Source organism: Nomascus leucogenys, chromosome 18 (assembly GCF_006542625.1).
Source record: "Nomascus leucogenys isolate Asia chromosome 18, Asia_NLE_v1, whole genome shotgun sequence".
Classification (NCBI taxonomy): domain Eukaryota; kingdom Metazoa; phylum Chordata; class Mammalia; order Primates; family Hylobatidae; genus Nomascus; species Nomascus leucogenys.
The window spans coordinates 37,671,551-37,686,638 of record NC_044398.1 but is presented as its reverse complement, the minus strand read 5'-3'; the positions used below and the strand labels follow the sequence as shown (position 1 = coordinate 37,686,638).

The window sequence follows — 15,088 nt, the reverse complement described above, 5'->3', positions numbered from 1 at the left end:
ATCCCCTTTTTCGTTTTTTATTGCATCTATTTGATTCTTCTCTCTTTTCTTCTTTATTAGTCTTGCTAGCGGTCCATCAATTTTGTTGATCCTTTCAAAAAACCAGCTCCTGGATTCATTAATTTTTTGAAGGGTTTTTTGTGTCTCTATTTCCTTCAGTTCTGCTCTGATTTTAGTTATTTCTAGCCTTCTGCTAGCTTTTGAATGTGTTTGCTCTTGCTTTTCTAGTTCTTTTAATTGTGATGTTAGGGTGTCAATTTTGGATCTTTCCTGCTTTCTCTTGTGGGCATTTAGTGCTATAAATTTCCCTCTACACACTGCTTTGAACGTGTCCCAGAGATTCTGGTATGTTGTGTCTTTGTTCTCGTTGGTTTCAAAGAACATCTTTATTTCTGCCTTCATTTCATTATGTACCCAATAGTCATTCAGGAGCAGGTTGTTCAATTTCCATGTAGTTGAGCGGTTTTGAGTGAGTTTCTTAATCCTGAGTTCTAGTTTGATTGCACTGTGGTCTGAGAGACAGTTTGTTATAATTTCTGTTCTTTTACATTTGCTGAGGAGAGCTTTACTTCCAACTATGTGGTCAATTTTGGAATAGGTGTGGTGTGGTGCTGAAAAAAATGTATATTCTGTTGACTTGGGGTGGAGAGTTCTGTAGATGTCTATTAGGTCCACTTTATGTAGAGCTGAGTTCAATCCCTGAATATCCTTGTTAACTTTCTGTCTCGTTGATCTGTCTAATGCTGACAGTGGGGTGTTAAAATCTCCCATTATTATTGTGTGGGAGTTTAAGTCCCTTTGTAGGTCACTCAGGACTTGCTTTATGAATCTGGGTGCTCCTGTGTTGGGTGCATATATATTTAGGATAGTTAGCTCTTCTTGTTGAATTGATCCGTTTACCATTATGTAATGGCCTTCTTTGTCTCTTTTGATCTTTGTTGGTTTAAAGTCTATTTTATCAGAGACTAGGATTGCAACCCCTGCCTTTTTTTGATTTCCAGTTGCTTGATAGATCTTCCTCCATCCCTTTATTTTGAGTCTATGTGTGTCTCTGCACATGAGATGGGTTTCCTGAATACAGCACACTGATGGGTCCTGACTCCTTATCCAGTTTGCCAGTCTGTGTCTTTTGGTTGGAGCATTTAGCCCATTTACATTTAACGTTAATATTGTTATGTGTGAATCTGATCCTGTCATTATGATGTTAGTTGGTTATTTTGCTCGTTAGTTGCTATAGTTTCTTCCTAGCCTCGATGGTCTTTACAGTTTGGCATGTTTTTGCAGTGGCTGGTGCCGGTCGCTCCTTTCCATGTTTAGTGCTTCCTTCAGGAGCTCTTTTAGGGCAGGCCTGGTGGTGACAAAATCACTTAGCGTTTGCTTATCTGTAAAGTATTTTATTTCTCCTTCACTTATGAAGCTTAGTTTGGCGGGATAGGAAATTCTGGGTTGAAAATTCTTTTCTTTAAGAACGGTGAATATTGGCCCCCACTCTCTTCTGGCTTGTAGAGTTTCTGCTGAGAGATCAGCTGTTAGTCTGATGGGCTTCCCTTTGTGGGTAACCCAACCTTTCTCTCTGGCTGCCCTTAACATTTTTTCCTTCATTTCAACTTTGGTGAATCTGACAATTATGTGTCTTGGAGTTGCCCTTCTCGAGGAGTATCTTTGTGGCGTTCTCTGTATTTCCTGAATCTGAATGCTGGCCTGCCTTGCTAGATTGGGGAAGTTCTCCTGGATAATATCTTGCAGAGTGTTTTCCAACTTGGTTCCATTCTCCCCATCATTTTCAGGTACACCAATCAGACGTAGGTTTGGTCTTTTCACATAGTCCCAAATTTCTTGGAGGCTTTGTTCATTTCTTTTTATTCTTTTTTCTCTAAACTTCCCTTCTCTCTTCATTTCATTCATTTCATCTTCCATCAGCGATACCCTTTCTTCCAGTTGATCGCATCTGCTACTGAGGCTTCTGCAATCTTCGCGTAGTTCTCGAAACTTGGCTTTCAGCTCCATCAGCTCCTTTAAGCCCTTCTCTCCATTGGTTATTCTAGTTATCCATTCTTCTAATTTTTTTTCAAAGTTTTTAACTTCTTTGCTATTGTTTTGAATTTCCTCTCGTAGCTCAGAGTAGTTTGATCGTCTGAAGCCTTCTTCTCTCAACTCATCAAAGTCATCCTCCATCCAGCTTTGTTCCGTTGCTGGTGAGGAACTGCGTTCCTTTGGAGGAGGAGAGGTGCTCTGTTTTTTAGAGTTTCCAGTTTTTGTGCTCTGTTTTTTCCCCATCTTTGTGGTTTTATCTACTTTTTGTTTTTGATGATGGTGATGTACAGATGGGTTTTTGGTGTGGATGTCCTTTCTGTTTGTTAGTTTTCCTTCTACCAGACAGGCCCCTCAGCTGCAGGTCTGTTGGAGTTTACTAGAGGTCCACTCCAGACCCTGTTTGGCTGGGTGTCAGCAGCGGTGGCTGCAGAACAGCGGATTTTCATGAGACCACAAATTCAGCTGTCTGATAGTTCCTCTGAAAGTTTCGTCTCAGAGGAGTACCCAGTTGAATGAGGTGTCAGTCTGTCCCTACTGGGGGGGTGCCTCCCAGTTAGGCTGCTCAGGGGTGAGGGACCCACTTTAGGAGGCAGTCTGTCCGTTCTCAGATCTCCAGCTGCGTGCTGGGAGAACCACTACTCTCTTCAAAGCTGTCAGTCAGACAGGGACATTTAAGTCTGTGGAGGTTCTTGCTGAGTTTTTGTTTGTCTGTGCCCTGCCCCCAGAGGTGGAGCCTACAGAGGCAGGCAGGCCTCCTTGAGCTGTGGTGGGCTCCACCCAGTTCGAGCTTCCTGGCTGCTTTGTTTACCTAAGCAAGCCTGGGCAATGGCGGGCGCCCCTCCCCCAGCCTCGCTGCCGCCTTGCAGCTTGATCTCAGACTGCTGTGCTAGCAATCAGCGAGACTCCGTGGGCATAGGACCCTCCGAGCCAGGTGCGGGACACCATCTCCTAGTGTGCCGTTTTCCAGGCCCGTTGGAAAAGTGCAGTATTAGGATGGGACTGACCCGATATTCCAGGTGCCGTCTGTTTCCCCTTTCTTTGACTAGGAAAGGGAACTCCCTGACCCCTTGCGCTTCCCGAGTGAGGCAATGCCTCGCCCTGCTTCGGCTCGTGCACAGTGCGCTTCACCGACTGTCCTGCACACACTGTTAGGCACTCCCTAGTGAGATGAAACCGGTACCTCAAGCAGAAACGCAGAAATCACCCGTCTTCTGTGTCGCTGGGGCTGGGAGCTGGAGACCGGAGCTGTTCCTATTCGGCCATCTTGGCTCCACCCTCGCATTTTTTTTTAAGAAAAGGTCGAAAGAGAGTCCATTAATCATTGATATCATTTCAATTAAAGCAACAGCTAAGACAACAGTTGTTCTTATTGATTTCATTCTTGGATGAATCAAACTCTTACAACAGAACATTTTAGCATGTTTGTCCCTGTGTAAAAATCTACTTGATAAAGTAGAAAAGCTCAAATATTCTATAATCTCATGAAGAGAGCAGCAAAAATATACCAAGAGCCAGAGCCACATTAGTAGGTGTCATCATCACGCCTTTAAAACCCAAATCCTGGGCTTTATCCAGGAGCCCCTTGCTCTCCTGCTGGCTGCAACGCTGCAGGTGGGCACAGTGGGTCCAGGAAGGGATTGTCGCTTGCCTTTTTCAGGAAGGGGAGGGTGTGATATGCTGTGTCATTAATCCCACTTAATATCATGTGCAAGACAGGTTGTCACAAATAGAGAAATCCTGGGTTCCAGGTGCTCCCAAAAAGGTCAGTGAGCAGGATCTGATTTGTAGAGGATGAGCCTCCCCTAAAAGCAGAGGGCTCATGTACTTGTCTGAACTCTGAGGGTATTGTTTCTTGGGCATGTTTCCAGGTGCATCTGTATTTAGAGCTCTGTGATGGGTCTGTTTGGTGGCAAATTTCATTTTCTTCAGCTTTGCATCGTTACCCAAGGTGGAGATTTGGAGGAAGAAGGCGGCACTGGAGCACAGCATGGAGTCAGCTTTTGTTCCAGGGCAGCAAGGGGCAGGAGCGGACTGCTAGGCCCTCAGATCCTGACACGTGCTCATACTCTGCCACCGCTTCATCTCCTGCTGCCTCTGGAGCTCTTCGCCCCTCACCCTTCCCGCTGCTCTCAGCAGCAGCAGCTCTTCCTTGCCTTCTGGGGTTTTGCCCATGACCAGGTCCCATGCTCTTCCCAACATCCTCACCCTCCCTCCCATCAACTCCTGTCAGCCCATAAACCTGCCTGAGTTGCTCATCCAAAAATTCAAAAACAAAACCAACAAGGCCAATTTCTTGTCCCCCTCTATGCTCCATAAGCCCTGCCCGTTGTTCCTCCCCTCCATTCCCAGCACCAGGGAGCAGTGTGCCCAGCCCTGACTCCCCTTTGTCCTCCTCCCCACTCATCCTGGCCCCCCGTCAGGCTCTGCCTTGAAGGAGATCATCTGCACTGGACCAGGTGACCAGTCCTGACGCTCTGAGCGCCTACGAGCCTACTCCCCTTAGGCCCCTCCTGGGCTGCTGAGGGCTGCCTGAGGACTGTGGCTCCCTGAATGCTGCAGCAGAACAGCAGAACCAGGGCTGAAGGCAGCCCTGCCCTGCTGGCTTTTGGCTATAAATTTGTTCACCTTCTGAGCTGTCTCCCTCAAGGCCCTGATGACTGTGATTGCCTCTAAACAAATGCCCCCCCGAAATTCCCCCTCCAAGCTCTGCAGTGCCTGTCTGCGGCCTGCAGATCCAGAGCCCCTCATCAGACTCCAGTGCAGTCCCGCACTCCCACTGCCCCTTCTGCTTTCCTGGCTCTCGACCCTGCCCTCTTCTTCATTTCTCACAACCAATGGCTGATGGCTCCTGTGCTCCTGCCCTGAAGGCTACCGCAACACCTGTGCATTCACTCATCGACTTGTCACCTTGATGGCACTGCTTCCTGGCTGGCCATCCTGAGTTCACCCTTGCCCCTTCTAGTCCACTGCCCAAGCCAGCATCCACCCACAGCTCTGGTGACACTATGGTCCTCCTCAAACCCCACCTTGGCCCCACACTGCCTGCAGAAAAGGCTCAGCTTCCCAGCCTTGCTGGCACTGTGTTCCCCCCTCCCCCTCCCAGGCTCCCCAAACCACCTCTGTGGTTTCTGCACCACACCACTTCCTCTCAAGATGCCATCAAATGGGCCTGAGGGCAGTCGAGCCTGGGCAGGTGGCCTATGCCCGGATCCATCTCTGAGCCCCAGCCTTCGGGCCCAGTTCATTTCATTCCCTTTGGTGCAGTGAGCCTGGGTCTGCCGCTGGTGATCACCTTGTCACCTATGTGGCCTGGCACCACACTGGCACAGAATCTGTACTTGTGAACACTAGCAAGAGCAGAGTGTGGGCAGACAGGAAACCATCGAGCTCACCTGCTGGCTGGACCCAGCCTATTGTTGGGTCACCCAACACCCAGCAGATCCCAGTGGCAGTCCACTGTGTTTATCACTGCATTGTAGTAGATGAGCTCTGGGCATGGGTTCCTGCAGACCCTGTGCCCCTTTGCTGGTGGACAAAGTATAGGCTCCGCCAGGCTTGGGCTCACTGGGGTGCCCAGCAGCCAGGGTACAGAGGCCAGTGGGCCTGGGCAGGAATGCTGCTGCTGGTCTGGTGCAAGATGAGTGGACAGAGTGCCCTGCTCTATCTTGGAGGGAGAGGTCAGGAGGCATGGCTGTCACTGACTGGGTGATAGGACCGGTTCTGCTCTTCCGCTGCAGCATTCAGGGAGCCACAGTCCTCAGGCCAGCACAGTGGCTGCCTCCTGCTCTGCTATTCTGTCTCTGCTCCTGTCCCCAGGGGCCTGCACATTCTGATGCTTCTGGCTTGCTTGCTCGGCCCTCTGGCGGGCAAACTCATCAGAATCTTCGGTCACTTTCCCGGCTCAGGCCTCTGGCCCCTGGACACCTCCATTGGATGTCTCCTGGGCTAGAGATTGGCCAAAGCTAATCGGGCTAAAACTGAATTCTCAATTTCATCCTTTTACTCCAATTTGCCATCCCCGCATCTTGCCAGTTCTATTTCCAAAGTGCACTTGAATCTTTCTGCTGTCTCTATGCTATGCCAGCACCTGCGGCCCCATCTGCTGCAGTGGCCTCTCCCGACAAGGCCTCCCACATGGACCCTCCCCAACTCCAGTCCCTTCTCCAGTAGCCAGTGTGGCCTGTGCAGGTCACCAGCAGGGTCTCACTGCTCCCTGCTTACGCATGCTCAGTGGTTCCAGCGGCAGTGACAGTTGATTCTCAGTGCCATTCACTGCCGGCCATGTGGTCTCCAGCTCCCCATATCCCCGTCCTCCTCTCACACGTTGCCTGCTTTTGCTTCCCTCATTTCTCTCTGCCTGAAGTCACCTTGCTCCTCGTTTGTCTGGGCCTAAGTGTCACTATTTCCTGAGAGGCCTTTTCTGACCTCTGTTATTTGCTCACTTGCCATTATGTATTTTTCCTTTAAAACACTTACCATAATGTGTAAATATACATGTGTCATTATTTTGCACAATCTGTTCCTTCACTAAGTGAGCCAGAAGCTCCCTGAAGGCCAGGGCAGACTCTGTCTTATGCTTGCTGCTGGGAAGGCTGGCAGGGGCCAGGCGAGGTAGCAGCCCTCATATCTGACTTGACTTTGAAGGCAGTGGTGGGCTGATGTGGACAGATGTGAGGCCTGGAACCACATGCTGGGGTGTGGTCGAGCCTTGCCGTCCTGCGGGCCATGCTCAGGAGACTGAACCTTGAGGCTTCTGGCTCCACTCGGTTTCTGAGAAGGGCTGCTTTTTGTGACTTCTTCTCCACTCGGTGTCCTGCACAGCAGCCCTGGGGGTTTTTCAAAAAGGGAACCAGCATCCAGCAGAGAAATTTGGTTTCATTTCCTAGCCAGGCCTCCCCCTCACCCCTCTGAGCCTCTGCCCTTCCACCTGTAATGGGGACAGGCACGCAGGCCTCAAGACTGTCAGAAAGCCCAGCAGTCGTCCCAGCTCCCTGCCACTCAGAACCTCAGTTTCTTTAGTTTCTTTATCTGGAAAGAGGGAAACAGGCGTGACTCGATGATCTCTAGGTCCCTGGTGGCTTGAACCTTGATGATTCTCCGAGGAAACCCAGAACTGCTACGTGTGCCTAGCAAAGGGAAACGAGAAGTCCCGGTGGCCCCTCCTACCTGCTTGGAGAGGTGTCCTGTGGCCTTTCAGCTGGAAGGTGGGGGCTCGACAGCACATAGCCAGGGTCAACGCTGCTGGCCTCCAGGGTTAGGGGGTTGGCTCTCATGGCTCCAGAGAGGAACCAATCCTGAGGAAGCCCTAAGTCCCTGACCTTGGCCCTTAGGGCAGCAAGCCTCCCAGAGAGCTTCAGAGGTCTGAACTCCCGAAGGGAAGAGGAAGAAGAGGCTTGGAGGTGTGTTTTCTCATCTTGTTGCTCTGTGGTCCTTGTACCTGTAGGGGACCCTCCTTGGTCCCCAGGAATCCTGGGACCAAAATGGGGAACACCTCAATGAAATGAACCCCTAAAATATCTCTCCCTATCGCCCACCCCCAGCCAGCTATGTAGCTAATGCTTATACTGCCTAAGTTGTCTTTTGCTGGCTCTTCTCCTAAACATCCTATCACTGGACTCTTTTAAACAGCTGTATTGAGGTGTATTTCATGTATTATAGAAATTAATTCAATTGAATTGAATTTGAATTTATATAATTCAGCAGTTTTTAATGTAGTCACAGAGTTATGCAGCTATCACCAAAATCTAATTTTAGAACATTGTCATCACCCCAGAAAGAAACTCCATGCCCATTAGTAGTCATGTCTCCTTCCAGAGACAACCCTCCCCGTATCCCCACGTCCCCAGCCCTGCAGCCTAGACAACCGTGAAACTGTTTTCATACAATAATATATTGTATTTTTGTGATTGACTTCTTTCACTTAGCATAATATTTTCAAGGTTCATCTATGTATGGCTACTTCATTCCTTTTTAAGGCTGAGTAATATTCCATAGTATGAATATACCACATTTTGTTTATCCATTCATCAGTAGATTTGGACTGTATTTTGCTAGTTTTTCTTGAGGATTTTTTATCTGTATTTATAAGAGATATTGGTCTGTAGTTTTCTTGTGATGTCTTGGTTTTTGATATCGGAGGACTACTGGCTGCATAGGAGGAATTGAGAACTTTTCCCTCTCTTCTGTTTCTTGGAAGAGTTTGTGAACATTTGGTATTAGTTCTTAAATGTTCAGTAATACGGATTTTCAATTTCTTTTTGAGTTGGTTTTGGTAGTTTGTGCCTTTCTAGGAATTTGTCTCCTTTATCTAAGTCATCTAATTTGTTGGCAAACAGTTATAGGTTTTGTTTATTTATTTATTTATTTTTGAGACAGGGTCTTGCTCTGTCATCCAGGCTGGAGTCCAGTGGTACAAACATGGCTTACTGCAGCTTCAAACCTCTGGGCTCCAGCAATCCTCCTGCCTCAGCCTCCCAAGTACTTGGGAGTCAAGCACATACCACCACACCTGGCTAATTTTTAATTAAAAAAAGTTTAGAGATGGGGTCTCATTGTGTTGCCCAAGCTGGTCTCAAACTGCTAACCTCAAGCAATCCTCCTGCCTTGGCCTCCCAAAGTGCTGGGATTACAGGCATGAGCCACTGTACCTGGCCACTCTTTTTCATATTATCCCTTACAATCTTTTTTATTCTGTAAGTTTGGTAGTGATGTTCCCTATGTCATTCCTGATTTTAATAATATTATTTTTTTCTTGGTCAATCTAGGTAAAGTTTGTCAAACTTGGTAATTTTTTCAAAGAACCAACTTTTGTTTTTATAGATTTTTAAATTTTTTCTATTGTTTTTCTAGCTTTTTTTGTTTTGTTTTTTGAGTTAAGTTCTTGCTCTGTCACTGAGGCTAGAATGCAGTGGCACAATCATAGCTCACTGCTGCGTCTAACTCCTGGGCTCAAGCGATCTTCCTGCCTCAGCCTCTTGAATGGTTGGGACTACACGTCCCAACTCACCCCTAAATACCCAAAGATGCTAGCACAGATGCCACTATGATCAACTTCTTTGAGTATTTAGAAGGGAGTTGTTCAGTTTCCACATATTTGTGAATTTCTCAAATGTCCATTTTTATTGATTTCTAATTTCATTCCTTGGTAGTCAGTGAATATACTTTCAAACTTTGTTTTGGTTAATCCTTTAAAATTTTTAAGGCTTACTTTATGATTTAGTAAATGGTCTATCCTCAAATGTGTTCTGTGTGCATTTGAGAAGAATGTGCATGCTGCTGTTATTAGGTGGAGCATTCTACAGTTGTATGTTAGTTCTACTTGATTCCTTATGTTATTCAAGTCTTCTGTTTCCTTGTTGATGTTCTGCCTAGTTTTATTTTTGAAAGTAGGACATCAAAGTCTCCAACAATGATTAAAATCTCCTACGTTCTGTTTATTATTGTCATGTGAATTATGGGGTTCTGTTTATAGGGGCATATATGTTTATAATTGTTTTATCTTCCTCCTGCAACTACCCTTTTATCATTATAAAATGTTCATCCTCTTTGTATCCAGTAACATTTTTGTTTTAAAGTCAATTTTGTCTGATATTTGTATACCCACTCTAGATCTCTTTTGGGTATTGTTTTTATGGTATATCTTTTCTCATCATTTTACTTTCAACCTACTTGTGTTTTTTAATGTAATGTGTCTCTCATAAGCAGTAATGGTTTGATTATTTAAAAAATTTATTGGCCATTCTTTGCCTTTTTGTTGGAGTATTTATTCCATTTATATTTAATGTAATTACTGATAATACAGATTTATGTTAGCCACTTTGGAATTTGTTTTCTATACATGTTATATCTTTTTTGTTCTATTTCTCCATTACTGCTTTCTTTTTGTGTTAAATAGAAATTTTCCAGCATACCAATATAATTCCCTGATTGTTTCTTCACAGTATTTTTTTAGTTCTTTTCTTAGTGGTTATTCTGGGGATTACAATTAGCCTCTTAATTTAAAATGATATAGGTCAGATTAATACTTAAGTGGTTTACAGAAACTTTGCTCCAATATAACTTTGTTCTTCCTGCTGCCTGACTCGTTGGTGCCATTATCGCCATACTAATTATATCTTTATGAATTACTGGAGTTTTGTAAGTATTGCTTTATGCAGTTATCTTTTAAATAGAAGAGCTATAAAAATACATTTATTTTGTCTTTTATGTTTAACTATATATGTGCTCTTCATTTCTTAATGTGGATTTCAATTAACATCTAATGTCCTTTTATTTTTCCTGAAGGACTCCCTTTAGGATTTCTTGTAGGTCCAATCAGCTAGGACGAAGGACTGAATATTCTTGGTTTTTAGTTCTCTGAGAATGTCTTCTCCATGTATGAATGATGGTTTTGCTGGATATAGAATTCTTGGTTGACTGTCATTTTTTTTCTCTTTCAGTATTTTGAAAATGTTGTTCTATTGCCTTCTGGTTTCCATGGTTTCTGATGAGAAGTCTACTGTTAATTTTATTGAGAATCTCTTGTATTTTCTCTTGCTTCTTTCAGGATTCTTTGTCTTTGGACAGCTTGACTGTGATATGTCTAGGTGTAAATCTCTTTTTTTTCAACAAATTTGGGAAGTTTTAACCATCATTCCTTTAAATATTCTTTCTACCTTTTTTCTCTCCCCTCTCCTTCTAGGACTCTTATTTTATGTATTTTGGTACACTTTATGGTGTCCCGTCAATCTCTGAGGTTCTGTTCATTTTTCTTCATTATTTTTTAGTTTCTGGACCTCAGACTGGCTATTCTCAATTAACCTATCTTCAAGTTTACTGATTTTTTTTCTTCTATAAGTTCAAATCTGCTGTTAGAGCTCAAATGGTGATTTATATATTTCAGTTATTGTACTTTTAAACTCCAGAATTTATATTTGTTTCTTTTTATAATTTTTATTTCTTTATTGACATTCTCTAATTGGTGGGACATCATTGTCACACTATGTTTTATTATTTAGACATATTTTCCTTTAGTTCTTTGAACATATTTACAGTAGCTGATTTGAAGACTTTGTCTAGTAAGTATAACATCTAGGTCAAGGACAGTTTGTATGGACTGCTATTTTGTGTGTGTATGGGCCATACTTACCTATTTTTCTTGGGTATCTTACAATCTTTTGTTGAAACCTAGACATTGTAAATAATATAATGTGGCAACTCTGCAAATCAGATTTACCCTCCCTCCTCAGGTTGCTGTTGTAGCTATTTTGTTTAGTGAATTTCCTGAATTAAATCTGTGTTGCCTGTTGTATGCAGTCACCAAACTAACCAAGTCTCTTGGTTAGTTTATTGGTCAGCCAATGATTTGTCAGAAATATACTTAAGTGTCTTGAAGCAATAAGTCTTCTACCCTCTGAGGAGAGTGTATTTGCACATGTAAGTTTGTGTGTTGGGGCACACTTCCATTGCTTAGGAAGTTTGTGACTCTGCCATAGTCTTCCCTTCCTGCTTGTGCAGGGACTCAAAATCAGCCAGAGATGAGAGACAGAGGCCCTCTCAGGTCTTTCCTCCACAATGGCATAGCACTGCACAGGCATATGGCTTTCTGGATCTCTAGGAGTATATCATGGGTTTTCAAAGCCCCCAGTGGATATCTCCTTCCCCAGATCTGTAAGTTTTGGTCACTCTTGTTTGCCCCAGTTGATATCGCAGCTTTAGGCAGCTGTAATGTTAAGGAATTGCTGCTGATTGTTTTTGACAAATGCCCTGGAATTAGATCTTTTCCTGCAGAGTGAGCTCTGAGTCAGATCAAATATGACAATGCTCTCTCGGTGTCTGTGGAAGCACAGGGGATTAAAAAAGAGGGGATAGGGGAGAAAGAGAGAAAAAGCAATGCTCTGTAAAAGGGGCTTTTTAAAGAAGTTGCAAAACAGATCAAATTTTTACAGTGCTCTAGGAATGAGAATCCTCGAGAAATGAATTCATACCAAGGTATATGAGCAAGTTCTCAAGGCTTCTCTAGATGGGGCCTTGTCCCCCTTACCTAATCTTTATCTAAATGCTAAGTGCTGACATGGAGGTGGGTTAAGGTACCTGAGGGCTTGGTCTCAAGGAAGCAGTGTGAAATGTTGGAAGCTCTGGAAGCTTGGAGCTGGGCTGACCTGGTTCTGAATTCTGGCTCTGCCACATACTGTTTGTGCAGCCTTTGGATGGGATGCTTCTCTGAGCCAAAGAGGGATACCTTTGTCTGTAAATTGGGATGCCTCACTAGGTTGTATTAAGGGAAGAATTAAATTGGTCTCTGTGTGTAAGATTGCTAGCACACAGAAAATGTCCCAAAATGGAAATGATTACTATTTGGCTTGAGGCTTAGGTTAAAACGCTAAAAAGTGATGAGACCAGTATTGTTTTGTTGAAATAAAAGCATTTTTAACACATAAACGTTATGTGTCAAGCCCTGTTTTAAGCACTTTCTATGTAGAGTTCATTTAATCCTCATGCTAGCCTCAAGTGGACTTTATTAATTGTCCTGTTTTAGAGATGAGGAAGTTGAGGTGCAGAGTTTCCTGCCTAAGGCCACCCACAGCTGGGATTCCCATAGGCTATCTGGCACCAGAGCCTGCACTCTTGTATCTGTTTCATGTTAATACTACACAACCGAGAAGCCGGTGTGCACTTTGACAAATAGCAATGGAGAACACCAAAGGACAATAAGAAAAGCAGCATATGCCATTTGCCACTGAAACTGGCAACAAAAGGCCTGGGACGTCCCCTAGTCAATCCAATTTGGAAGAAGTTAAAGGTCAGATACAAACTTCCCCTTTGTGGCTTCAGCCTGGCCAGGTTCCTCTCTGAGAATCAGTCACGCAGAGAGGCTGCTCACCACTGAAGTTCCTCTTGAGGTAGGGCCCTGTCCCTGGAGCAGCCTCCTCCCTGCCCACTAAGTCTGCTCAGGCTGTTGTTGAGACTCGGGGCTAATTAGGGGAGGTGGGTAGGGACTGCTGTGCTTCAGCCTGTCACAGTCAGATCCACCTGGGAGCCCACAGTAGCGGCAGAGAGGATTTTTAACTCAGTGCTCATCTTGACAAGCCGGTTCAGTGCTAACCCTTACAGGCCAGGGCCAGGTAGGACCAGGCAACCCCACCCTGGGATTCATTCAGTCATTATGACTTGAACAGTCAATGATGTCATTATCAAGTATCTGGTGCATTCATGCCTGGCCCAGCATGGACGCACCAGTCCTCTGCTGGGGACTTACGGGCCACTTTGTTATGATGAGTCCTGGGCCCTATGGAGCCATTGTTGAGGATTTCCAGCAGCACCCAGTCTGCATCAACAACTTCTGGAAGCAGAGAGTCCCTGAACCTTGGAGCAAGGAGAGGTATTTGAGATTAGGTTGTTTCTGCTTCCTCCATTTACCAATAGGGAGAGTCGGATGGAGAGAGGCCTGCATCACCCACTGCGGCACATGGCTTGTGTGCAGGGAGCAGCAGCTCCTTGGGAGTTGAGGGTGCAGAATCAGGGGCAGCATGGATGGCCTTGGGGTCAGGCCATCCTGGGCTCAAATCCTGACCGTTGCTGTGCCACTGAGCATGTGCCTGAGCTCTCTGGGCTTCAGTCTCATGCTGGCTGGATGAGCGGCATTTCAGGGCTGCCGTGTGCCATGAGGGCACCGAGAGCAGGACTTGTGCAGGATGTGTGTCCACCAGTACCACACACGATCTTCCTGATGAGGGCCAGGGCAACCAAGGTCCTTTGTAGACACCAGCACCTTCTAAATTGGTGACATCCTGGCTGCCATGCCATGCATGGAGTCACCTGCCTGCAAACAGCCACTCTCTATCCTGCCCCAGTCCAGTTTGAAAAACAAGCAAGGTCTATTCCAGTGAAGAGCCCCCAGGGAAGAGTCAAGGAGGGCATCTGCTGTTCAAACCCTGACCCCCTCTTGCTAATGATGGCATCGCGCTTACTTTTAGATGTAACATACAGCCTTGGAGGGGTTGGAGGACAGGTCCATGGAGATCACCTGGCTCAGCCTTCTCATTTTCCAGATGATTTTTTTTTTAGTCCAAAGAGACTAAATGACTTGACTAAGGCCACAGCATGTCAGCGGGCCAGCTAGGACTCCACTCACAGCCCCTGAGTCTGGGGATCCCTGTACTCTTGGCTCTAAGCAAGGCTGCCTCACTTCATTTTAGTCTGTGTGACTTGAGCACAAGTTCTGCACACAAAACTGTGCAAGGCCACTAATAGCACTTACAGAGCAGTGCTATCCCTTCCTTCCTGTGAAATGGTGGAGGTGGAGACAGTACATACAAGAGTTACTCAAGACAAGGATGAGGGTGCAGGGAGGAAGCCGAGCCCTTCCATGCCACCTCTGAGACAGCTGGAGGGCATAGCCACTCCATGGCAGCAGTCCGGTTCAGAGTGTGCCAGGGGTGGGGTCAGGCACCCCTTTCTTAAATGATCTTTCCTCTGTTGTCTCAAGACATTTTCCAAGTACCAGACAGGACAAAATGGCTTAGATGTAAGCCTTTCTACTTTGCCGCAGGCCCCAGTGCTCTCTATTGTCCCACGCAGGCTCCTGCTGCCTGCCCTGATGTCTGTAGATTCACTTGGTCAAGAGGAGTTCCTTCTATGCCTGCTGTGTTTTTCAGCCATAGCACAGAACTGTTTTATGCATGGAGTATGCTCATGCACTAAATGAGTGGTCTCTCACTCAGGGAGGAAGAGAGGCTAACATTTGCTGAGGGCTCACTGTGCCCTGGGTTCTCAGCTGTCCCCACGAGGGGGTGCAATGCCCTTGGTTTTAAAGAGATGAAAATATCAAGGCTCCAAGAGGTAAAAAACTTGCCCCAGGCCACCTAGATGTGGCTGGTGAAGCTATGTTTGAACCCACTGCTGACTAACTCCAAAATTCATGTTCTTTTCTCTTCTCTCGGCTGTCTTCCAAGTGTCCAGAATGGACTGTCTGGAAAGCATTCTGTTAGTACTTCTTGACTGTGGGACTACAGGTCTTTGAGTTTCTCCTAATAAAGTGATTTCTGATGAAAATCTGAGAACATCCTTCCTTCCT

The 15,088-nt window shown here is 45.6% G+C and overlaps 1 protein-coding gene across 8 annotated transcripts in view; it reads left to right on the top strand.

The window, feature by feature from the left end:
- Positions 1–15,088, top strand: part of ARHGAP22 (Rho GTPase activating protein 22) — a 216,062-nt gene that overhangs the window by 137,683 nt on the left and 63,291 nt on the right. The window lies entirely within an intron of this gene.